The sequence below is a fragment of the Apium graveolens genome, chromosome 3 (genome assembly GCF_009905375.1).
Source record: "Apium graveolens cultivar Ventura chromosome 3, ASM990537v1, whole genome shotgun sequence".
NCBI classification, from domain to species: Eukaryota; Viridiplantae; Streptophyta; class Magnoliopsida; order Apiales; family Apiaceae; genus Apium; species Apium graveolens.
The window spans coordinates 90,801,000-90,828,757 of NC_133649.1; the positions used below are offsets into that span (position 1 = coordinate 90,801,000).

Below are 27,758 nucleotides of genomic sequence, written 5' to 3' on the forward strand. Positions count from 1 at the left end.
GCTGAAGATCCTACCACATCTCAAGACTCTCAAGAAGCATCAGAACCTGACACTGGCTCTTCAAGTTCTGATTCGCCTAGTTCTGATGAGCCAAATTCTGATAATTCTGGAAACTCTGATACTTCAAATCCTGAAGGATCCAAGTCAAATTCTGAAGTCTCAGAGAGCATAACTACAGGGGGGGCATCAGAAAATGTTGATGGAGACAGCATGGATCATGGGGGAGGATCCAGTTCTAGAAGTCAACTTCAATCTGCAAGGAAGTGGACCAAGTCACATACACCTGACTTAATTATTGGAGATCCTGAAGCAGGTGTCAGAACTAGAACTGTAACATCAAATGAATATCTCTATCATTCTTTTCTATCTCAGATTGAACCAAAGAAAGTGGAAGCTACCAATTTCTTGGAGGCAGATTGGTTTCTTGGTTTAGCAAGAAATATAAGTCAATTTCACATCAACTGCGGAAGCAGAATATATTGCTGTAGGAAGCTGTTGTGCACATATTCTTTGGATGAAGAATCAGTTACTGGATTGTGGGTTAGAATTTTCTAAAATTCCTATTTACTGTGATAATCAAAGTGCTATTTCTATGACAGGTAATCCAGTTCAACACTCAATGACAAAGCACATCAGCATTAGGTACCATTTTATAAGGGAACATGTGATGGAAGGTACAGTGAAATTGCATTTTGTTCCAACAGATCAACAACTAGCAGATATCTTCACAAAACCACTATGTGAAGCTACTTTTACAAGACTGGTAAATGAACTTGGAATGGTTTCAGGTTCTTTCTCTAAATCTGCTTAGTTTCTGTTCTCATGCATCAGACTTTATGATCAGTGTTTACAGATTGTCTTATCTTCATGAAATCTGTTCTTAAATTGAAAATTCATTAAATGTTGATTGTTATCTGATGTGGATCTATATACTCTGATAAGTGTTTTGAATGTTCTGTGACTTTTCAATCCAATGAGGATAACTATGCTAGATGCTGACCTAGTAGTTTAACTTACTAGAAATCTCATGTCTGAATTAGTTGTTTATGTGGAAACTCATTAACACAAGCAAATTCTGACTTTGAGCTTAGTCAAGTTTACTTTGTGTATCTTATTATTAAGTCACAAACTAGATTCTTGCTTCTTATCTGTTAGATTCTGATGTCAGTAAATCTTAAGGATGAACTAAATGCAGATAAGCCTCACTTATCAAAAGAAAAGAAAAGAAAAGAAAAGGAAATAAAAGTCAGGTACTCCTTTGAGATCTAGAGTAAATATGTGGAAGGGAAGACCCAAGTGCATTGCTGGTATTAAGTAATATGCATTAGAAAAAAAAATTCTTGGTGACTTTTCATATTCTCTAATTACTGGAGAAATACTCTGACAACAACATAAATTCTGATAAGCAGTCGTGACTCACTTAAACTGAAAAGCCACTGTAAAAAGGAATTTCAAAAGATGCATAAAATGAGTACAAACAGTTGAGGTGGACTCTTGCATAAATTTGTTCTATAGTAGACTTCATGATTGATGACAGACTTTAAGTACTTTTCTTAGTTATGCCTTATTTCTAAGATATACTGAAGTTTATCAGACTTTAATCTTTATCTAATATTCTGCTGAATGCACACACTTTCACTCCATATGAATGATGAAAATTACTATGGTGATTAAGTTGTTTTTGACAAACTGTTAAGTGTTATTTGCATAAATTCTGAGGACAAGTTCTGATGGAAGTTCTAATGATTAAACTCTGAAGAATAACGTCAGTATTTGTATGAAGAATCACATAAAAAGATATTCACTTTTTGAGTTGATAAGCCATATTCTGATGACTGTTGAAATCTGATATAAGTTAAGTTCTGATATTAAATCCTGATGGAATCCTTGATGCTTACGTGGCATTATTCTTTACTTGACTTATTTGTGATAAAAAACTGAAATAGTCATATTTAATTAGAATATTTAGGTGAGATAAAAACATTCATATTCATTAAGGGTTAGTGGTAAACGTGTAAGTCCTGAAAAATGCATGTGCACGGTAATTATTGCTTATTTTATGTGCCCATTAACTCCTGCTTTAACTTTTTACTGACTGTGCACACGTTGCCAGGTGTAAAGTGTATCCCATGCTTCAAAAATATAACTATTGAGTGGAGAGAGTATATATATAGGAGTTAAAAGATTTTATAATCTTTTACTTACTTTTTTATTCTTAATCTCTATTATTTTCTCTCACCCACTAATATTCGCTGCAGCAGTTTTTCTTACAGGCATTTTCACAAACACCTTTCGAGCAATATATTTTCTCACTTAATTTCTTACAGAGATGGCACCAAAAGACTTGATTTTCAATGGAACTAAGTTTGTTCCTAACAACTACTCGTTTATTCTTAGCAAGGCTGAAGCTCTATCGGAACTTCACTTTATTCAGGATTTCCTTGCTAATTCTGATATTGGGTATGCTTTTACCCAACCTGAAGAAATCTCTGGAACCCAAGTGTTGGAGTTTTGGAGAAGTGGAATCTATGATGATGGTGGTGCTCAAAGGTCCCCAAGTATTATCTTTACAACAGGGGAGGATGAGCATGTCATGATTTTGGCTATAGTTCACCAAGCATTACAGTTGCCTGAGAATTGCGCTTATACAACTGTTGAGGAGCTAGTTCTTCAAAATATGATGGCCAGTCTGGGGTATGAAAAGACATTGGCAAAGCTGGGTCAATTGAAGAGATCTTACATAAGGAGGGAATGGAGTTTCTTTTTTGACTGCATCATAAAGGCTTTTGCAAACAAATGTTCTAATTTCGATATAATCCCTATATTCAGTCAACAAATCGGGTATGCTCTCATTAATCAAACTGATTTTGATTATGCAAGTGTTGTTTTAGGCTTTATTGGGGATAGGATGACGGAAGATAGGAACACTGTTTATTTTGCTAGATTCTGTCAGCTTATTTATAGTTTTTGTTGTGCTGATAAGCCCCAATTAGCTAGTGAATTACTTCCATCATTTAGACTAGATAAAAGAGCTTTTAATGACTTATTATCTACTGATAATAAGAAGGCTGTGTTGAGACCCCTCCAAATACCTTTATCTGTCAAACAAGCCTTAATAATCTATGATCCAGTTACATACACTGCACTATATCCTGATGTCCAACCATCTGAACCTCAACCATCAGCACCTACCACCACTACCCAAACACCTCAAACTTCTCAACCACAACCAAAATCTACCATCAGGACATCTGTCAAACCATCAACTCAATCATTTCAACCTAAATCATCAGCACATACCATCAGATCTTCATCTTCCAGGACAAAGTCTGTTCCTCAACCTCCACAAAAGAGAAGGAAGATGATTCTTAGAGATGACTCTGATAGTGATGAAGAAGAAACGGTTAAAGCACAGGTTCATGCATCAGAACCTGTGATAATTGAAGCTGAGAATTTTACTTCTAAGACAGAAACAACAGCTCAAAGTTCTGATACTTTGAAAAGAAAGAAATCTGTAAGTTCTGTTACTGCTGAAGCAACTCTTTCATTGGCAAGGAGATTGAAGAAAATGAAGGCTAGGAGGTATTTAGATAAGGCTCCATCAGAAGATACTGAAGAAGCTGAGGAAGGGGATCAGGAATCTCTGATCTCACAAGAACCAATTATCATTGAAGCCCTTCCAGCTCAAGCCAAAGACACTGCTACTAATACAGTTGTAACCCCTCCTGTATCTCCTATTAACACTACAGATGATGCTAAAGAACAAATTGAAAACTCTGAGATCGATATTCACAATTTGAATATACCAAATGTTCTTTATCTGGAAGCTCCATCTACAGAAGCTCAGCAATCTCCAACTCATTCTCCAATTTTAAATGCTGATGTACCATCTACACCAACCATACCAGCTCTGGAGATAAATTCTGATGCTCAGAATTTAAATGAAGCTGTTCCTGAATCTCCAGTTGCTTCACACACTGTTGTGCTATCAGAACATAATGAGTCTTCCTCAAGTTCTGAAGACAGTGTTTCTGTTGAGACTCCAGTTCCCATACTAGGCAAGGAAGCATTGGTGAAGATATTTGTTAAAAAGGAAGCACCTATTCCTTGGGAGGATACTCACAGAGGTGTGGAGTGGACCAAGAAGTGGAATGACACTGATTTCATTCCAAGCTCTAACATTCTGCCAGAGCATATTGCTAAAGCTGATGAGTTGCTCATAAATGCTGATTTAAAGACACAACTCAAGATCACTGCTCTATCTACCAATCATGTTCAAGGTCTACATTCTTCAACTCATGAAAAGGTTGATACACTAAAGGAACATGCTGATAAGCTAGATCTACAGCTTAAGCTTGACAATAATAGATATATCAGACCTACTCTTGAGAAAATTGAAGCCATTGAGAAGATTCAAGAGAAGCAACAAGCCCAAATTGATGAGGTTCTGGCTAACCAAGCTTCTCAGAAAGCTCAAATGGATAAAATACAATCTTCAGTTGAACTTCTTCTCTCTCTCTCTTACTTCCTGATGATGCCAAAAAGGGGGAGAAGGTAGTTAACTCCAAATGCTCACCTACTCAAATACTGAAAAAAAAGGATGATAAAGGTGATGACCAGGGAAACTCTGATAAGAGTATAGGTAAAGGTGATGACCAGGGAAATTCTGATAAGAGTAGAGGTCAAGGAAAAGTTCAAGGAAAATATTCTACACAGAACAAGTCAAGTTCTGATGCTGTGAATGCTAAAAGTCTGAAGTCAAGTTCTGATATTCTGATTCAGTCAGGATCTAAAGACTCTCAGAAGTTTTTACAAACTCTGAAGCTAAAGGGGAAGTAGACTACTGTTTATTACAAAGATCCTAAAATCCAGACACTTGATGAGGAGATAGCTAGAAGATTATTTATGAAATAAAATCCAGGAATGGATTTGGAAACTCTCAAGGAGGAAGAAGCTAGATTTGCAGTTGAGAAGACAAATCTTAAGTCTAAAGCTTCTGATGCAAAGAAACCTCCAAGGCCTAAGGAAAAATGCATTGTGATCAGGGAAAAGTCAAATTATGAGACTTCAAAGTCCGAGACTAGATCACAAACCGAGATTGATCCTAAGTCAAAGGGAAAAGAAAAGGTTGGTGAACCTTTAAAGATTGAGAAAAAGATAAATTCTTCCGTTCCAGTCTATCAAACTACAATGTATGATGATGATTTGATAGAAGATGAAACTGTTCAAATTCTGAAGAGAAGAAAGATAATTGAAGAATCTAAAACAACCTCCGACACTGCTCAAGTTGTTCAGAATGAAGAACAGCAAGTTACAGAAGAAACAGCAAATTCTGATCAAGTTGATTTGAAAAAGATGACAATTGCTGATAAGAAGAAGCTATTATGGAAGAAAGCTACTCCAGTTGAACCAAAATCCAATCTTATGATTAATCAACTCGCAATGTTTGGGTTAAGAGCCAAGCAACCTAAAGATAGAGCTGGATTAGGTTCTGATGAAAAGAAGATACAAACAGGAGTATAAGTTACTCTAAGAGATCCTTTCATGTTGACAGAAAAAACCATATGAACAAATCAAATAAAAGCACCTTGACAAAGTGCTGTCTGCTCAAATTGTGATAGATGCTCATGATAAGAAAAATCTAAAGGAGAAATTGATTTTATTTCTCAATGATGGACTAACTTACAGACTAGCTGATACTGATGTGCTAAAGAAGTCTGTCAGAGAACTTCAACATATTCACTATCTTCTGGAAGTAAAATCTGATGTTACAAGAAGATGGTTAGAATACATTTTGAAGGCTATAAGAGATCTACTTAGAATCTCTGGTACAAAGACTTCCCAGTATATACCAATGATTACTGAAGATGATGGAAGAGAAATTCCTATGCTGAAGAATTCTGCTAAGGTGGAAGTTATTATGAAAGGAAGATGCTTATGTTATAATGAAAACTCTCCACATCTTAGAGTTATCAGACTTAGTGATGGACTTAAAAGAACATCAATTCAAGCTCTCAGAACAACCATTTATCAAATTGGTGATAGTAAAGATGAAGAACTGATGCAGGTCAAAGCACAGTTAGTTGAAGTTCTGAGAAAAGCTGAGGATAAGCTGGTAAAAGATTTTGTTAAGAATCATTATGGATTCAGATTGATCCATTGATACTGGTAAAGCTACAAGGACTGTAAGTTGTAGTTAATAGTCTTATTAAACACTTATTGCATTTGAACTTAAATGTTTTTGATATCATCAAATCTATTAACTTGTATATTTTTGCACAATTTACAAGTTGGGGGAGATTTTTAGATATATTTGTGATGTCATGTCTAATATGTTTCATGTTTAGTTTTCAAATCTTAACAAACATGAAATATCAGTATTTACTGGAATCAGTACTTAATCGAAGTCAGAACTTAAGGATATCAGAACTTAGATTATCAGAAGATAAATATCAGAAGATAGATATCAGAACTTAAGTGCGGGAAGACTTACAGTTAAGGAAGGAAGCTGATTTACAGAAAAGAAGATCGAGACTAATACAAAAGAAGATATGCATGAAAAGAGTTAGAGGAATGAAAGAATTGTATAAGATATCTAATTGATATATTTTAGGAGACAAAATTATATTCCATATCAATTAGAAGTTATCTTGTAACTATGTACTATATAAACACAGACATAGGTTTACACTATATGTGTTATCATTATCGAGAAGATCATACATTGTAACCTAGCAGCTCTCGTGATATTTGTTCATCACTGAGAGAGAACAGTTCCATTGTAATAGAGTTTATTATATTAAATATATCTGTTTACTGTTACTTGTGTTCGAAATCGATTTGATTGTATTCTACACTATATTCAACCCCTTTCTACAGTGTTGTGTGACCTAATATGCTTTTTAACCCAAGTAATATGTATATAATATGGAATAAAATATTTCTTTTAATTATCTTTTTAACGAGCTTACGTAAGAATTTCAGTTTTTCTCTACTAAAATTTGACCTTCTTTAATTATAATGGAGGAGAATTTAGTATTTTTCATATTAAAATTGTTTTGCTTACTATTTCTATCATTTGAGTTGTATGGATGAAAATAAAAAATATATACTCACACATATTTATCTTTCAATTAACACACTCAATGATGATAATAATTTGAGTTGTACAATTTATTAAAGTACATTAATATTTTATTTATAATAAAATTCAAATCTTAACATTTTGTAAAGCAAACAATATCTCGTGACAGAAGTATAAGTCATATCGTAAAGTAACTTATGCACGGGCATGTATGTGTTCCACCGGATACACCCTTAATGAATGAGTACTGCAAAGGTGGGCCTTATAAAATGATGTTTGAGCCGGATACGTCTGACCTCTATTTGTATTATGTGGAGATGACACTATTGCTGGTGAAACTTGCTTATTGTTGATACGACTGCATAGTTCATCCCAATTTATTTTAATAACTTGATCAACCAGGTGAAGAATTTGGATGATTGATAAGTGGCATTTTATACCACTTAGAATGTCTTATAATGGCTTGAATTAATGTCTTGAAATCAGGTATTTTGTGTATTTGATGCGTTTTTCTAGTGTTTTTGCATTTCAGGGTATAACTTGCGTATGTAGGAAGAATTCATCAGAAACAAGCCTAGGGAAGTGTGTGGCATTGGTTGTGGAAAGTTGGGGGCAGAATGCAGCAAAATCAGGAGCAGAATTCAGAATTTTCCAGAAGGTGCTTGGGCGCCCGCTCAGGATGCTAGGGCGGCCGCCTGGGAGCTTGGGCGCCCGCTCAGGAATCTGGGGCGGCCGCTCAAGGACGAAAATTATAATACTGAATTTTATAATCCTTATTCTGATGGACTTCTGAGATGGCTAGTTCTTGTGGGCTTCTATATAAGTAGTTCTAAGAGACGTTTCACATAAGGGTGGTATCAAGCAAGGAGTAAGGAGAGAAGGAAGAAGACCGTTTTAGCACATTGCAACGAAGAAGAGGAAGCATACATTTTCTTGTGATTCTTTTATTCGTTGTATCAGTGGATGCTAGTTTTCTTTATTTTGAACCTTATTACTCTTGTGACGTACTCTGGTTTTAATAAATATTTTTATTAATTTATATTGTGTGTATTATCATGTTTTCATATGAACCCATGGTGATGATGAGTTCTATCATGGGCTAATCGTGATCATGGGGTCATAACAGATTTACTATGGATTTCTTTAGTTAGTTGTTTAATACCTTAGTGTGTGATGATTGTATGATATCTAGCATAGGTTGTGCTTATTCGTCTTATGTGCGTCGCGAACATATTAGATAGTCTGTTAATCTCCTGTGAAGCGACGATGGATCTTGAGGTTTAGAACTTGCCATGCTAGCATAGGTTCATGTATGTGTATGCATGATTAGTGGGTAACTCTAACCGTTTTACTTGCCCTGTGTAATCGTAAAGAACAACTTGTGCTTAAATCATTATGTTGTCAAATTCTGTAGACATATAGGGTCTCAACATAGTTGATGCCTATTCAACTTCTATCTTGATTGCGGATGTTTGGTAGAATGATATTAGTACAACGAAAGTTGGCTTTTATCAGTTTCGTGTTGTTCGATTAATATCATCACCGTTACATACTAAGGGTAATAACGATAACTATTGAATGAAGTAGTAATGAAGTTATGATCTCATGTGTGTTTAATGTTGTTAATTCAAGTGTCAATTAAGTGTTTAATTTTCTTAGTTATTTGTAGTTAATAATTAGTTAATCAAATTTAAGTGTTATTGTCTTGATATTGAGAAGTAATCATACATTGGTGAGTAAGTGTTAATTGAACATAATTAGTCCGAGTCTCTGTGGGAATGAACTAGAATTTATTCTATATTACTTGCGAACGCATATACTTGCGTGAATTATTAGCGCGTGTTTTCGCCCTAACAAGTTTTTGGCGCCACTGTCGGGGACTCGGCATATTTGTTTAGTTTATGTACTTACCATCAGTGGTCATTAGGACTCATTGATTAAGACGTGTTACTTATTGTTTCTGGTTGTGTTTCAGGTACTCTAGCGAGCGTTTATATAAACACGTTCTCGCACTCGCAAGAGAACTTTAGATACAGCTGAGGAGACAGACTCAGTTCTTGATATTCCGAAGAAGATAGATTTTGAAGATTTGGATAAAGAGAGTGAGCCGAAAGAACCAATAATCATGGGTGATCGTATAGTTCTAGCAGCAGATCCAACTCTTATGGACTTTTCTCGGCCTAAAATTGATGACATTCAGTCAAGCATCCTTCATCCGGCTATTCAGGCTAATACTTTTGAAATCAAGCCGGGAACTATTCAGATGGTGCAGAATTCTGTTTCTTTCGGAGGTGCTGCGACTGAAGACCCCAACATGCATATCAGGAATTTTGTCGAGATCTGTAGTACTTTCAAATATAATGGTGTGACTGATGAGGCTATCAAGCTGAGGCTTTTCCCATTCTCTCTGAGGGATAAAGCTAAGGACTGGTTACATTCTGAACCAGCTGGGTCCATCACTACTTGGCAAGATCTTGCGTAAAAGTTTCTGGTGAAGTTCTATCCAATGGCGAAGACTGCAGCTATGAGGAGTGCTCTTACTCAGTTTACGCAGCAACCAACAGAATCTATGTGTGAAGCTTGGGAGCACTACAAGGAGATGTTGAGATAGTGTCCACATCATGGTATGCCTGACTGGATGGTGATCACTGGTTTCTATAATGGTTTGGGGGCCCAATCTCGGCCCATGCTCGATGCAGCAGCTGGAGGCGCCTTGTGGGCCAAAAGCTATACTGAGGCTTATAATCTTATTGAAACTATGGCTGCAAATGAGCATCAAAATCCAACTCAGAGGATGATGCCTGGGAAGGTAGCAGGTAATCTGGAAGTTGATGCAGCTACAGCTATTGCAGCGCAGCTCCAAGCGTTGTCTTTGAAGGTCGATTCTTTAGCCAACTACGGAGTCAATTAGATAGCTATGGTCTGTGAGCTTTGTGCAGGCTCTCATGCTACGGATCAGTGTTCTCTTGTGAATGAATCTGTTCAGTATGTGAATAATTATCAGCGACCGCATCAGCCTGCGCCAGCTACTTATCATCCTAACAACAGAAATCATCCCAATTTCAGTTAGAGTAATAATCAGAATGTTGTTCAGCAACCATATCAGCAGCCTATCAGTAAGCAGTTTAATCCACCTGGATTCCAGCAACCACAGCATTATGCTCAAAGGCAATCATATCCTCAACAAGGAGGTGATGCTCCACCTTCTAGTGCTGATTTCGAGGAGCTCAAGCTGTTGTGCAAAAGTCAGGCTATTTCTATCAAGACCTTGGAAAATCAAATCGGTCAATTATCCAATACTGTGTTCAATCATCAACCTGGCACACTTCCTAGCGATACTGAAGTGCCAGGCAGGAAGGAAGCTAAGGAGCAAGTAAAGGATGTCACCTTACGGTCTGGAAAAGTTGCTGATACTGAAAAAGCGAAAGATGGAGAAGCTGAAGTTGTTGATGAAGAAGAGAAGCAAAAGGAGAAAGCGGCAGAACCAAGGAAGAAAACTGTTGAACACACTCTGCCTGAGGGTAATACAGGGGAGAAACAACTCTATCCTCCACCACCTTTCCCTAAGAGATTGTAACAACAAAAATTGGATAAGCAGTTCGGTAAGTTTCTGGAGGTGTTCAAGAAACTTCACATCAACATACCTTTCGCTGAGGCTCTGGAGCAAATGCCTAGTTATGCAAAATTCATGAAGAGTGTTCTTTCAAGGAAGGTGAAACTGGATGACCTTGATACCATTGCTCTAACAGAAGAGTGCAGTACTGTGCTGTAACAAAAATTACCTCCAAAGCTTAAAGATCCAGGTAGCTTCACCATTCCTTGAACCATCGGCAAGTTGTCTTTCGACAAATGCCTGTGCGATTTCGGAGCAAGCATCAATCTGATGCCATTGTCTATCTTCAAAAAGTTGAATTTTCCTGATCCAAAGCCCACCTACATGTCTCTACAATTGGCTGATCGTTCTATTACATACCCACGAGGCATCGTGGAAGACGTGTTAGTAAAGGTGGATAAGCTCTTCTTTCCTGCAGACTTTGTCATTTTGGATTTCGAGGAAGATAAGAAGATTCCCATAATCTTGGGAAGATCTTTCTTGGCTACAGGCCGTACCTTGATAGATGTGCAGAAAGGTGAACTTACTATGAGGGTGCAGGATCAGGATGTGACATTCAATATATTCAAGGCGATGAAATTCCCTACAGAAGACGAGGAGTGCTTAAAGGTGGATTTGATTGATTCTACGGTAACTTCAGAACTTGATCACATGCTAATATCTGATGCTTTAGAGAAAGCCTTAGTGGGGGAATTTGACAGTGACGATGAGGATGTTAATGAGCAACTACAATATCTAAATGCTTCTCCTTGGAGGCGAAATCTAGACATGCCATTTAAATCTCTTGGTAACACTGATCTCAAGAATGCTGAAGGAAAGCTCAAACCATCTATTAAGGAAGCACCTACTTTGGAGCTTAAACCATTTCCTGAACACTTAAGGTATGCTTTTTTAGGTGATGCATCTACTTTACCTGTTATTATTGTATCTGACCTTTCAGGTAATGAGGAGGACAAGCTCTTGAGGATCTTGAGAGAATTCAAATTGGCCATCAGATGGACTATAGCAGATATAAAAGGGATCAGCCCTTCGTACTGTATGCATAAAATTCCGCTAGAGGAAGGTAGTAAGCCGACTGTTGAGCAACAGCGAAGACTTAATCCTATCATGAAAGAAGTGGTGAAGAAAGAAATTCTGAAGTGGCTGGATGCAGGAATCATATATCCTATTTCTGACAGTTCTTGGGTAAGCCCCATGCAATGTGTACCTAAGAAATGAGGTATAATTTGTGGTAGCAAATGAGAAGAATGAGCTCATTCCCACTCGAACAGTCACAGGATGGAGGATATGCATGGATTACAGAAAGTTGAAGAAATCCATGAGAAATGATCACTTCCCTCTTCCATTTATTGATCATATGCTTGACAGGTTGGCTGGTCATGAGTATTATTGTCTTCTATATGGCTATTCGGGGTATAATCATATTTTCATTGCACCAGAAGATCAAGAAAATACTACCTTCACTTGTCCATTTGGCATGTTTGCTTTTCGCAGAGTTTCGTTTGGCTTATGTGGTGCACCTGCCACTTTTCAGAGATGCATGATGGCTATATTCTCTGATATGGTTGGAAACAATGTCGAAGTGTTCATGGAAGACTTCTCCGTCTTTGGAAATTCGTTTGATGAATGTTTGAATAATCTTCGTTCGGTGCTCAAAAGGTGTGTGGAAACTAATTTGGTGCTCAATTGGGAAAAATGTCACTTTATGGTGTGAAGGCATTATTCTTGGGCATAAAGTCTCTAGCAAGGGTCTTGAGGTGGACAAAGCCAAGGTGGAAGTCATTGAAAATCTTCCACCACCTATTTCTATAAAAGGAATCCATAGTTTTCTTGGTCATGCAGGTTTCTATCGGCATTTCATCAAGGACTTCTCGAAGATATATAAACCGTTGTGCAACTTGCTCGAGAAAGATGTGCCTTTCAAATTTGATGATGAATGCTTGGTGGCATTCGAGACTCTCAAGAAGAGTTTGATAACTGCACCATTTATTACGGCACCTAATTGGACATAACCTTTTGAGATGATGTGTGATGCGAGTGATTATGTAGTGGGAGCAGTTCTTGGGCAGCGCACGAATTATCTTTTTCATGTGGTCTAGTATGCTAGTAAGACTCTAAATGGATCTCAAATGAACTACACCACTACTGAGAAGGAGCTCATGGCTATAGTCTTTGGTTTCAAAAAATTTCGATCTTATCTGCTTGGGACAAAGGTGACAGTATTCACTGATCATGTTGCCATTCGCTATTTGGTCTCAAAGAAGGATTCGAAGCCTAGACTTATTCGTTGGGTGCTCTTGTTACAGGAATTTGAGTTAGAGATCAAGGATCGAAAAGGTACTAAAAATCAAGTAGCTGACCATCTCTCTAGATTGGAGAATCCCGGTTCGACTTCACATGATAAGACATTGATCAACGAATCTTTTCCGGATGAGTAGTTGTTCACAGTTAAGGAGGAAGAGCCATGGTTAGCAGATATTGTGAACTATCTTATCAGCAATATAATGCCTCCTAATATGAATTCAGCTCAAAAGAAGAAGTTTCTGCATGAGGTGAAGTGGTACATGTGGGATGAACCATATTTGTTTAGGCAGGGAGCTGACCAGATCATCAGGAGATGTATCCCATTCTGTGAGACAGAAGGGATATTACGAGACTGCCATTCCACAGTTTATGGTGGACATTATGGTGGTGAAAAGACGACAGCTCGTATTTTACAAGCAGGTTTTTTCTGGCCTACGTTGTTTAAGGATGCACATCAGTTCGTTTTAAGGTGTGATCGTTGCCAAAGAGTGGGGAATCTTACTAGAAAGGATGAGATGCCTTTAAATGTAATGCTGGAAGTTGAGGTCTTTGATGTTTGGGGAATCGATTTTATGGGACCATTTATCTCATCCTGCAATAATCAGTACATCTTGCTGGCAGTCGATTATGTCTCGAAATGGGTAGAAGTCAAGGCTCTACCGACGAATGATGCAAAGGTAGTGTTGAATTTTCTCCATAAGCAGATATTTACAAGGTTTGGAACGCCACGAGTAATCATAAGTGATGAGGGGTCGCATTTCTGCAATCGTAAGTTCACTTCCATGATGCAACGCTACAATGTGAATCATCGTGTTGCTACTGCCTATCATCCGCAAACTAATGGTCAAGCTGAAGTGTCTAATAGAGAGATCAAGCGCATTCTAGAGAAAGTTGTTTGTCCGTCAAGGAAAGATTGGTCTTTAAAGCTCGATGAAGCTGCTTGGGCTTATAGAACATCATACAAGACTCCACTTGGGATGTCCCCGTTTCAACTTATCTATGGGAATGAATGTCATTTACCTGCGGAGCTTGAGCATAAGGCTTATTGGGCATTGAAGAAGTTGAACCTTGATCTAGAGGCAGCTGGGAAGAAGCGAATGCTTCAGTTAAATGAACTTGATGAATTTCGACTTCAAGCGTACGATAACAATAAAATGTACAAGGAAAAAGTAAAAAGGTGGCACGACAGGAAGCTATCTCTTAAGTCATTTGTGCCGGGGCAACAAGTTCTTTTATTCAACTCTCGTCTCCGACTTTTTCCTGGAAAGTTAAAATCAAGGTGGTCTGGACCTTTTATCGTCAAAAATTTGTTTCCACATGGAGCGGTGGAGATTTTTGATAATGAGCCAGGCCAAACATTCAAGGTTAATGGTCAGAGATTGAAGCATTACTATGGGGACACGGCAAACTGGGAAGTGGTTAGTGTCGTTTCATTGTCAACTTGATCGAACTCCTCTACGTTAAGCTAATGATGTAAAAGAAGCGATTTTTGGGAGGCAACCCAAGACTTTAACCTTTAGGAACCTTTAGAAGTTAGTACCATATCCAAAAAACCCAAAAAAATCAGAAAATTGGGCAGAAAAAATTTTTTTTTCCAGAAACCCCTAGGGCGCCCGCCTGGAAATCCTGGGCGGCCGCTCGGAGTCTGGTGCACCCGCCTGGAAATCCTGGGCGGCCGCTCAGGACCCTACTGTCAGAATTTTTTTTTGCCTTATAAAAGAAAAAGAAAAAAATCAGAAAAACTAAAAAAACATAAAGACCCACGATTCCTCTCCCACAAACCCACGTTTTCTCTCCCACAAACCCCACTCCTACTCTAATTCTAACCCTAAATCTTACCCTATATATACACACAACTCCTCCATATACACTCCCATATACTTTCAACTTTAAAACTCTCTCCTACACTCAAAACACAACTCTTAAACACTTTTTCTCAGTTTCAATGACACCCAAGAGATCCCGAACTATTGATAGCAACATCATTGTTCCAACTGCTGATTCTTCGAGGGGAACTGCTGTGAGACCCCGTTTGATGGATAGGGCTGCTGAGGAGGAGTATACTAGGCTTCTGACTAAGTTGATTTTGAAGGAGAGGGGATTTTTACCATCAGGGAGGGATGGTGAGTTGTTACCGATGATTGCGGAGAAATGGTGGATTTCTTTTTGTGAGTCACCGGAGGCGGTTCCAATGAGCGTGGTTTGCGAGTTTTATGCGAACGCCAAGGCTGAAAAGAATGGGTTTACTGTTGTTCGTGGGCTTACTGTGGATTATCAGCCTGAGGCGATTCGCCGTGTTATTGGGCAGCGACAACGGAAGCCCACGGAGGAGAATTGGAATGAGAAGACCCCCGAGGATTTTGATTTGGATTTGATTGTGGCTAACCTCTGACAGCCGGGAACGGTGTGGAAGTTCAAGACGGGATCTAACAAATATCGTTCTTTTCCGGTGGTTACGATGAATAGGTATGCCCGTGCATGTAATGCCATTATTTGTGCTAATATTTTGCCTACTTCGCATGCACATGAGGTTACAGTCGAGAGATCAAGGTTGTTATGGGGGATCTTGAATGAGGAGTATTATGTGGACCTTGATGAGTTCATCTTCCAAGGGATTTTAAAGTTTTTAAGGGGGGAACACATCAACATCCCTTATGCATCTACTGTCACGAAGCTGTGCAGAGCAATGAGAGTTCATTGGCCTTCTCACGAGCAGCTGCAGATGCCGGCCGCTCCTATTGACTCAGCGACCCTGAATGCGATGCAGGAGTGGACGGGTGGAGAGCCCGAGGAGCATGGTTTGGGATATCATCTTCCAGGAGGACGTCCAGCAGCTGGTGCTACCATGGCTTGGCCCAGTCAGGTTCGTGATGAGGCAGGCTCTTCTAGAGCCCAGGAAGGTGCTGGATGGCTGATTCCCAGTATAGCAGGCTGTAACACCCCCAAATCTGGGGTCGGGGATTCGGGTTGTCACGAGTTCCATTTCCCTTATCAATACTTAATCTTAACAGTCAACCAACTACTGCGTACTGTGACCCCACAATATACACACACACCACAAGTTATAGTCTCAGAGATGAATACCAAAAATAACATAAGTCATTTTATTCCACAATTAAAAACCATTTCACCTTAAAAAGGGTTTCTGAATAATTTACATATTCCTCGCCATTATTACAATTCATAAATATACATAAGTCTGGTACATCAAAAGTTGAAAGCCTAGCCTATTGGTAGATCCTACCTCAGCTACAACGGCATCAACTCCTACAGGAAACTGCGGAACATTTCCTATCCGCTCGCAAATTGGGAGCTTGATCTTGTTCATCTTGTTTATCTGTTGTTGTGTGATGAAAGAAGAAAGCAAGGGTGAGCAACAAGCCCACCGAAATAATATGTATAATAATTAACAATATATGAGCATTCTCATAGTACTCATAAAAGTCTTGGTCAAGAAGAAATGAACCAAGTTTGATATCTTAACACGACCAAGTCACAAAATATTCAGTATAAAAGTATATATACTTTTCAAAATCTTTGAAATTCTCTGCCATGCATAATATACACAGAGTTCCAGTTTATAACTGTATAAAAATATCGTTGCAAGGTGATCTCATATATCTAACCTTGTCTCAACATTTTTTTTTTCTGAAAATCTTTGTCATGCATAAGATAATCATTTACTAGATATAAGTTGAAAAGGTGAAGTTACGAGATACTCCAATATACTTATATCTTTTCCGAATACTACCTGAACTACCACCGTTCAAGGTATAATCCGTTTCAAAAGTTCATCACATAGATGAGGCTACAAGATAAGATTTGAATAGATTCAATCTTTGAAATATCATTATAAATAATGAAGTTTCGAGATACTTCATTAAGTCCCGATATATATACACCTATATATATATATACATTTCATACACTCCTTGAAAACCTCTGTTATGAAAATTATAAACAGAGTTGTAATATCCAATAAATTTGCAAAGGAGAAAACCTTGGCATAAACCTGATATCTAGCTTATCATGCAAAGATACCAATAAGTAACCTTTTCTACTAGTAGATGGACGAATTCCCCACTGGTCATCACCCTGGCCGCAATAAAACCTTATGCTGGACTGCCGCTCAGCCACTTATGCATTTGATGGACTCCCACTGAGCCACTTACACTTTCATGGACGCCCGCTGAGCCCATGTTGCTTATGCCGACTCAAATAGATGAACTTACTTCCCGAACGATGGGCAAGTAATCAAGATGTTTTCTCAAAACAACAACCTCGTTGCGAATGTAAAATACACCGCTAAGCCGGATCCCTCAGGTTTTGAGCGAGTATTTAAATCCCCTTCGAAAGGAAGATCTTAAATATAAAAATGAGTTTTGGGATCCGCTCTAACTTTTAAAAATCATTTTGAAGACTCGAAAACATTTTTAAGAATGTTTGGAGTAATGCTGATTTAATGAAATAAATCAGTCCCGATATATTAGAAAATATCTGATTATTATTATTTAAATAATATTCCCAAAAGGATAATCCTTATAAAAATAATTGAAGTAGAAGTTTTAAAACTTATACTTGAAATGAATAATAAATAACCAAAGATATACGATCTTTATTTAAATAATAAAAATAAGTTTGATTATCAAAATATTATTCTTTAATAAAATAAAGAATATTATTTAATAAAATAAGCGGAGTCATAAGTCCTCGAATGAATATTCAAAATAATATTCATTAAATAAAATAAACGGAGTCATAAGTCCTCGAATGAATATTCAAACTAATATTCATTAATTAAAATAAAGTTATCGAATAAACCTTATTCGATTAATGGTTTTGAAAACTATTCACACACACACACACACATATATATATATATATATATTATACTCGGGAACATTGACTCCCGGTTTAGAAAAATGTTCACCTTTGGGTCCACTATACTAAGGGTATACGCAACTACTGCTTATCTCTAGCATAGGTATTATGCAACTTATAAGCAATTGAATCAACAATTAGATATCAAGATTACGAAATATACATGCTTATATACCATATCAGCATGCTCCAATATATCGCAAAATTTGCTAATAACAATCATGCACTTATCACAAGATAATGCATATACATATATTTACATCACAACAACAGTATAACAGGTAGAAAACTTGCCTGAGTGTTCCCGGATAGACTTAAGCTTAGAGTGGGTCCGATAACCTATGAACAACAATATAAGTCAGAATTAAACCCCGGTCGCTTAAGAAACTAGACTTTGACCATTTGAACCCTAACGTTCGCTTATGGTCACTTCTACGCTTAATGAATCACATAAGTTATTCGAGTACCCTCGGCTCCACCATTTTTAATAAATTAACCATTAAGAATTTTAAGGCGATTCTTTTGCGAGTACCCTACCAACTGCCTAATCCACTTTACATAATTGGTTCATACTCCAATTAGTCATTTAAGGGCCTTAACCAAGGTTTTAAAGTAAGGCGAGGGGTAATGGTTTGTTCGCGAAATGCCGTTACTTAAAACGGTCGTTTCTTCTAAACCGTACATCGGATTCAAACGAACCACATATCAAAAAGAAGCTCGTAACATGAACTATCTAAACATGGCAATGGTCAGAATCTAACAGTGAGTTCACGGGTCCTGAAGTTAAGAACAAAATAGTCTAAGGTAAATCGGGCATTACGACGGCTATGTTTACGCGATTTCCCAAATTTTACCATTCCAAATCATATCAATCCAACTACCAATCAACAACAATTCAAGATACACATCAATGCTACTGATTTCAATCATAATAAGCCCAAAAATCTCAATTTAATCCAATATCATACTATCTTCAAATTTAACCAAACTACTAAATCAAATAAGGTTCAATTCATGCTTAAACATTTAAACTACTACTCCTCCATTAACAATCATCAACACCTCAATTAAAATCCAATCACTACAAACCCAACCAAACTTTAAACACACAAGCATCATGCTTCTCATGAACTATACTACTCATAACAAGCTCTAAACATGAGTACACACCCATTACACTTAACCCATTATCTAAACATCATGAAATCCAAACCAACAAAACTTAAGATTAAGGGTTTGAGAAGTTATACCTTCCTTGGAGAATGTAGAATCACTTAGGAAGCCTTAAGTAACCCCTAACTATCTCTACTAAGCTTGGATCTTGAAGAAAACATAAGAAAACACAAAGTTAGTTTCTTGAAAACACTATTCTCCAAGAACTTTGATGAATTGATTGGCTTAGTAAACCTTGGAATCTTGGCTTCAAACTCATAACATAACTAATTCATGAATTATGGAAGCTAAGGAAACAAACCTCTTAATTTTTGAAGGTGTGTAGCTTGAGTTTTGAAAATTTCTCCTTTGCTTTTCATGGAAAAGCCGAGAGCAAAGAATGAGGGGGGAGAAGATGATGTTTGCTTGGTTGCTTTCCCTTTTTGTTTTGTTAATTAACCTTTTACCATGGTAAAAAAATGAATGGCTTAAAATCAACCAACAATTCCTTCCCTTTTTGGTCATGCTTATGTCATCCTTCTATGTCATCTTGTTACACTTGTCCTTCTCTTGTTGGTGTGATGACATCATCATCCACTAACCCCTTTTATTAACTCCTAATCACTTGGCTAATGATCGCTGATCTGTTATACAGTTCGCTTAACTTTCGTTCTCGTTTATCATTTGAGGGATCATACCCGGGATCTTATTACTTGGGTTCCCTTAACCTTTCTCAATACATTATATTCCTTTTTATGATCCCCTCTTATAATCCTTGAATTTAAATTCTTTTAATCCCGTTACCTTATACTCAATTCTTTCGGTATCTGGTGGATTTTCGGGAAAAAATCAAAGTGTTCGAATTTGGATTCTGACGATCTTTACATACACTTATATACCATATAGAGTACTAATAAGATCTCAGAATAACAATAAAAGAACCTCTACAAAGTGAGGCATGAAAAGTTTTCTTATTCAGCATAATCAGCAAAATCACTATTCATAAGGTTTACAAAAAGTCCAAATTTTTTTGGGGTTATTACAGTCTCCCCTCCTTAAAAGGATTCCGTCCCGGAATCAGATAGAAAATGAATAGGGATACTTTCTTAGCATTGCACTTTCTAACTCTCAAGTCAATTTTCCCACATTGTGGTTTTGCCACAAACCCTGACTAGCATGATAACCCTTCTTCTAAGCACTTGTCCATTTTTGATCTATAACCCTTCCCGGTTACTCCATATAGGTTACGCCTGGTTGCATGTCTATGCGCTCATATGCCCCTATTTGTCTGGCATCCGGATTACACTTCCTTAACATCGATACAGGGAACACGTTATGAACTTGCTAAGGTTCGGGGTATGGCTAGCTCATATGTTAACTTCCCAATACGACTTAATATATCCAAGGGTCCAACAATTCGTGGGCCTAGCTTTCCTTTCTTTCCGAACCACAACCATCATTTCCAAGGGAATACCTATAACAGCACTAGGTCCCCTACTTCCTACACTTTTTCATTTCGTGTCAAATCAATATACTTCTTATGTCCATCTTGGGCTATTACCAGCCGTCCTCTGATTAGATCTATTATATCCTTGGTCCTTTGGACTACTGCGGGTCCGAGCATCTTGCGCTCTACAACTTTATCCTAACATAAGGGAGATCGACATTGTCTTCCCTCAAGGATCTCATAAGGCGACATCTCGATAATGACATATGATCTATTGTCGTAAGAAAACTCAATCCGCGATAAATGATCATTCCAAATTCTTTCAAGTCTATTACACAGACTCTCATAATATCTTCTAGCACTATAGCTTTTGCTTCTCAATACTCCTTCTTTTCTTGTTCGTAGTCATTACTATCTTCCGTACATAATACTATACTGGTTACACTTTTGCTCGTTAGTATTCTATAACCTTTTAATAACCGCGTCAACCTTAGTATCACGAACGCGTTAGATTCGGAATACCACCGCACTGATACTACTTCCTCTCTAGATGCCTCCATCTTCGAAAGCTTGGTCCTTCATATAGAAGTAAAAGAATTTATTGAGAGATCACTATGATCATGAACACTTGTTACATTGCATAGTTAGTACAGAAGGTGGCCAGCCTTTAGTACTTGACAAGCAATTAAACAATAGATGGTATCCTACTAGGCTTCTATCACACAGATAGATAGTCATTGGGCAATACATCCCCTTCTGTAAGGGTTGTTCTTCTCAGCTTATATGAAATGAAAAGGAGAGAAAAGAACGAATTGAAGAGAATTGTATATATATAAAAAATATACTGCCATAAAATATCTGGCTTGGAATCGACCTCTGAACTTTAGAGGTTTATCATAGGAGAACAAAACATATATGTATATAAATCAACATCAAGTATAATAGCATCGCATTTCACATGCCTAAATATTTTTTTTTGCTATTTTGTCCATCATTCTATGGACCCATGCTCTTGCTCGAGCTTATACACTATCACCTTTGAAACTCCCTCGACATCGAAAATCGAATTTGGGATTTCATTCTAGACATCATCGTTATTAGAATTTTATACTTGCATCGCAACCTTCCTCGTATAGTAATACGACTCTCTATTCATAAGAAGGAATAAGTATTCAATAGGTAAATAATCGACTTAATTAGTCTATTAATGATAACATATACATCACCACAACCCGATTAGTGGTACCCAATCTCAACATCCATTACACTACAACTCTCACGGTTGTAATAGGCTCATTATTCAAAGAATCGTTGCTGCATTACTAGGGTCCACCACTGACCTACTGTCGTCATTCGTTTTCCTTGGAATCTTAATAGCTAACCATAGGGAGTCCATACCTGTCGTATCAAATTCTTCTAAGGAGTTAACATAATCACCATTCATAATTCATGAAGAACACTCCAGATCCTGACGTACATACATGACATGAAGCAGATAAAATTTCAGAAGAGTTTCAATCAAAGCAACGATAGCAGGCTAATACCATTACTAACCATATTTCTTTACTGGGAGACATGAAGCTCAAAGGTTCATTTAGTCCTTTCGTAACATGCTCCTGGCTTATCTCAAGATAGGACCTTCTAAGATAGAAAGCCCGCTCACGGCGATTACATGAATTAAATCTTTACCATACTACTATTACGGTTGAGTACCGCACAGTCATCAGAAGGAATGTCAATATTTCACGCCATAATACAACCTTCACGGAATTAACCATTACCACTGTATTCCTCTGGCACGAGCGCCGATAATTGTCCTCTTACAGTTAAAGTGTTGGCCACCTCTTTGGCCTTTCCTGATAGTAAAATTTCCTTACAATCAATGTCATTTTAACCATCTCCAACTAAATTTTCTACCTCATTTCAATCACTGCTTATGTGAAAATGCTTCTCTTAAGTCCCAGTGAGGAAAAAAATCACCATTTTTCCATAAGTCATTGCCTTAGTCTTTAGATGTGAACATTGCCACGACTGACTCTCGATCATACTTAGGACGTCTCTTATCTTGGGTCCTTCTTGTTTTCACCAATCTCGACCCTCATTTGATCGATCTATACTTTCTTGTGGTTCAACACGTGCCCCACCTGGCATTATTATAATTACGTCATATTTCCTTCATCAAAATTTCTATCCTTGATAACTTTGAATATTACCTTTCTCCTTGTAAAACCTCTAAGATTATCCTTAAATCCTTCATCTGGTACACCCTAGGCACAGGGCATATCAAGATACCATTTACTAATACCAGAATCATTGTCTATATACTTCTGAAAAATTTCTCCACTGATCCTTAAAGGTTGTTGTTACTTTAGTCCTTCATTCCATACTACCCAAACTCATAATGTCCCTATTAAGGGTGAAATGACAACCTTTATGCATTCCCCTAGGGCTCATCTCAAGTTATCGTAGTTATATCCTTAATTCCACCTTTAAAAAATACTTACACTCTTCCATGGATAAATCAAGTCATATATCCTTGATAGATTATCTTATTCAATCATTCTCACCTCGATAGTCTATGCCTAATTTAATAATAATATCCTTATTTAAAATGAGGTCAATCCATATGGCCTCCAAAAGATAACAACGGTTATCCACTTTTCTTGCCTGATTTGGTAATGATAACAGGGATGTTCTGGAAGATATTGGTCGTGTTCAACGTGAACTTCTCAGTTCTAACTATTCATTTACCTCTGTTATTTATCCCAACAGTCATCTCAATGTTGGAATACCTTTTATACCTAGAGTCTCCCTTTTGGGCATCAAGCCACAGGTGTTACATACACTTCATATTTTTGAAGGTCACTTCCTTCATCCCATTTTCCTAAATTCTTGTTATCCTGTCTCCTCAGTCCATCCGTGTTTCCTTCTTAATCCATCGATCTATATCAAAGTTTCATCGAATACTCTCAACTTCAAGGGAATTAACTATACGTATCGCTTACGCCTTCAAACCTTGAATTTATCTCATGATCAGTCACCATCGCGCTGATGATGACACACTTCTCTATATTTATTTTAAGGGTTTCTTAGGATTTCCCATACCTAACTCTCTTATCACTTCTCAACTCTATTTCCTTTATATCCCTTTATACTCCTTCCCCTTTCAGTCTTTTATTTTCATTTCTATTACAACCATTACATGAACCAACACGACATAAGCATTGATTTCAAATATCCCGTCATTCTGGATTCGTGTCCTTATAACGAATTTTGATAACCTTTACAACTTAGATTCATAATTCATCATAATCATTGGTCATTAGGACTCAGTGATTAGGACGTAGTAGTTAATTACTCTTTTCGGTTGTGTTTCAGGTACTTTAGCAAGCGTTTATGCAAACTCGTTCTCGTGCTCGCAAGAGGACCTTAGATACAGCTGAGGAGAAAGACGAAGTTCTTGATACTCCGGAGAAGTTAGATTTTGAGGATTCGGATTCAGGAACTGAGCAGAAAGAACCAGTAAACATGGGAGATCGTATTGTTCAAGCTGATCCAGCTCTTATGGATTTTTCTCAGCCTAAAATTGATGACATTCAGTCAAGCATCCTTCATCCGGCTATTCAAGCTAACACCTTTGAAATCAAGCCGGGCACTATTCAGATGGTGCAGAATTCTGTTTCTTTTGGAGGAGCGGCAACTGAAGACCCCAACATGCACATAAGGAATTTTGTCGAGATCTGCAGCACTTTTAAGTATAATGGCATGACTGATGAGGCTATCAAGCTGAGGCTTTTCCCATTCTCACTGAGGGATAAGGCTAAAGACTGGTTACATTCTGAACCAGCTGGGTCCATCACTACGTGGCAAGATCTTGCGCAAAAGTTTCTGGTGAAGTTTTATCCAATGGCAAAGACTGCTGCTATGAGGAGTGCTCTTACTCAGTTTGCGCAGCAACCTACAGAATCTATGTGTGAGGCTTGGGAACGCTACAAGGAAATGTTGAGAAAATGTCCACATCATGGAATGTCGGATTGGATGGTAATCACTGGTTTTTATAATGGTTTGGGGGCCCAATCTCGGCCCATGCTCGATGCAGCAGCTGGAGGCGCCTTATGGGCTAAAAGCTATACTGAGGCGTATAATCTTATAGAGACAATGGCTGCAAACGAGCATCAAAACCCAACTCAGAGGATGACATCAGGCAAGGTCGCAGGTATTCTGGAAGTTGATGCAGCCACCGCTATTGCAGCCCAGCTCCAAGCGCTATCAATGAAGGTTGATTCTTTGGCTACGTATGGAGTTAATCAAATAGCTATGGTTTGTGAGCTTTGTTCAGGTTCTCATGCTACGGATCAGTGTTCTCTTGTCAACGAATCTGTTCAGTATGTGAATAATTATCAGCGATAATAGCAGCCTGTGCCAGCGACCTATCATCCTAACAACAGAAATTATCCAAATTTCAGCTGGGGAAATAATCAGAATGCTATTCAGCCACCATATCAGCAAGGAGTGAGTAAACAGTTTAACCCACCTGGATTCCAGCAACCACAGCAGTATGCTACAAGGCAATCATATCCTTAACAGGGAAGTGCAGCTGCACCTACTAGTGCTGATTTTGAGGAACTTAAGCTGTTGTGCAAGAGTCAGGCGGTTTCTATCAAGACCTTGGAAACTCAAATCGGTCAATTAGCCAATGCAGTGCTCAATCGTCAACCTAGCACTCTTCCCAGTGACACGGAAGTACCAGGCAGGAAGGAAGCTAAAGAGCAAGTCAAGGCTATTGCCTTAAGGTCTGGAAAAGTAGCTGATGCTGAAAAGGCAAAAGAAGTCGAAGCTGAAGTTAGAGATGAAGAATCTAAGCAAAAGGAGAAAGTGGCGGAACCAAAGAAGACTACTGTTGAACACACTCTGCCTGAGGCTAATACAGGGGAGAAACAGCTCTATCCTCCACCACCTTTTCCTAAGAGATTGCAGCAACAAAAGCTGGATAGACAGTTCGGGAAGTTTCTGGAGGTGTTCAAGAAACTTCACATCAATATACCTTTCGCTGAGGCGCTGGAACAAATGCCTAGTTATGCGAAGTTTATGAAGACTATTCTTTCAAGGAAGGTGAAACTGGATGACCTTGAAACCGTTGCTCTCACGGAAGAATGCAGCGCGGTTCTGCAACAAAAGTTACCACCAAAACTGAAAGATCCAGGAAGCTTCACCATTCCTTGCACCATTGGCAATCTAACTTTTGACAAGTGCCTTTGTGATTTGGGAGCAAGCATTAATCTGATGCCCTTGTCGATCTTTAAAAGCTGGATCTGCCTGATCCAAAACCCACATACATGTCGCTACAATTGGCGGACCGTTCCATTACTTACCCAAGGGGTATAGTTGAGGATGTGCTCGTCAAGGTGGATAAGCTCTTCTTTCCTGCAGATTTTGTTATTCTGGATTTTGAGGAAGATAAGAAGATTCCCATAATCTTGGGGAGGCCTTTCTTGGCTACTGGCCGTACCTTGATAGATGTGCAAAAAGGGGAACTTACTATGCGGGTCCAAGATCAGGATGTGACCTTCAACGTATTCAAGGAAATGAAATTCCCTACAGAAGATGAGGAGTGTTTAAAAGTGGATATGATTGATTCCGTAGTTACTTCGGAACTCGATCACATGCTAATGTCTGATGCATTGGAAAAGGCCTTAGTGGGGGATTTTGACAGCGATGATGAAGATAGCAACGAGCAATTACAATATCTGAACGCTTCTCCATGGAAGCGAAAGCTCGACATACCATTTGAATCTCTTGGTACTTCTGACCTTAAGAATGCTGAAGGGAAGCTCAAACCATCAATACAGGAAGCACCTACCTTGGAGCTCAAACCATTACCTGAACACTTGAGGTATGTTTTTTAGGTGATTCATCTACGTTACCTGTTATTATTTCAGCTGACCTTTCAGGTAGTGAGGAAGACAAGCTCTTAAGGATTTTGAGAGAATTCAAATCGGCTATAGGATGGACCATAGCAGACATTAAGGGGATAAGTCCTTCATATTGTATGCATAAAATTCTGTTAGAGGAAGGTAGTAAGCCAACTGTGGAACAGCAGCGAAGACTGAACCCGATCATGAAGGAGGTGGTGAAGAAAGAAATTCTGAAATGGCTAGATGCAGGCATCATTTATCCTATTTCTGACAGCTCGTGGGTGAGCCCCGTGCAATGTGTACCTAAGAAAGGAGGTATCACTGTGGTCGCAAATGAAAAGAATGAGCTCATCCCTACTCGAACAGTTACAGGATGGAGAGTATGCATGGATTATAGAAAATTGAACAAAGCCACAAGGAAGGATCACTTCCCTCTCCCATTCATTGATCAAATGCTTGACAGATTGGAGGGACATGAGTATTTTTGTCTTCTGGATGGTTATTCCGGGTATAATCAGATTTGTATTGCACTAGAGGATCAGGAAAAGACTACCTTCACTTGTCCATTTGGCACATTTGCTTTTCATAGAGTTTCGTTTGGGTTATGTGGCGCCCCGGCCACCTTTCAGAGATGTATGATGGCTATATTCTCTGACATGATTGGAAATAACGTCGAAGTGTTCATGGATGACTTCTCCGTCTTTGAACACTCATATGATGAATGTTTGAATAATCTGCACGCCGTACTCAAAAGATGCGTGGAAACTAATTTGGTGCTTAATTGGGAGAAATGTCATTTTATGGTGCGTGAAGGCATTATCCTTGGGCATAAGGTCTCTAGCAAAGGTCTGGAGGTGGACAAGGCCAAGGTGGGAGTCATTGAAAATCTTCCCCCACCTAATTCGGTGAAAGGAATCCGTAGTTTTCTCGGTCATGCGGGTTTTTATCGGCGATTCATCAAGGACTTTTCAAAGATATCTAAGCCGTTGTGCAATTTACTTGAGAAAGGTGTGCCTTTCAAATTTGATGATGAATGTTTGGCAGCATTCGAGACTCTCAAGGAGAGTTTGATCACGGCACCAGTTATTACAGCACCAGATTGGACAGAACCGTTTGAGATGATGTGTGATGCGAGTGACTACACGGTAGGTGCAGTTCTGGGACAGCGCAAGAAAAATCTCTTCCATGTGGTCTACTATGCGAGTAAGACTTTAAATGGGGCCCAATTGAACTACACCACTACTGAGAAGGAGCTTTTGGCTATAGTCTTTGGCTTTGAGAAATTTCGATCTTATCTGCTTGGTACGAAAGTAACAGTATTCACTGATCATGCAGCTATTCGCTATCTGGTTTCTAAGAAGG

At 38.3% G+C, this 27,758-nt stretch overlaps 2 non-coding genes and 1 pseudogene across 2 annotated transcripts; 1 reads left to right on the top strand and 2 right to left on the bottom strand.

The window, feature by feature from the left end:
• The window catches only part of LOC141714431 (uncharacterized), a 149,935-nt pseudogene that overhangs the window by 90,702 nt on the left and 31,475 nt on the right, over positions 1-27,758 (top strand).
• Positions 9,606-9,712, bottom strand: LOC141715892 (small nucleolar RNA R71). The gene has a single exon (XR_012572636.1). It is a non-coding gene; the product is annotated as a small nucleolar RNA R71 (small nucleolar RNA).
• Positions 24,403-24,509, bottom strand: LOC141715414 (small nucleolar RNA R71). The gene has a single exon (XR_012572179.1). It is a non-coding gene; the product is annotated as a small nucleolar RNA R71 (small nucleolar RNA).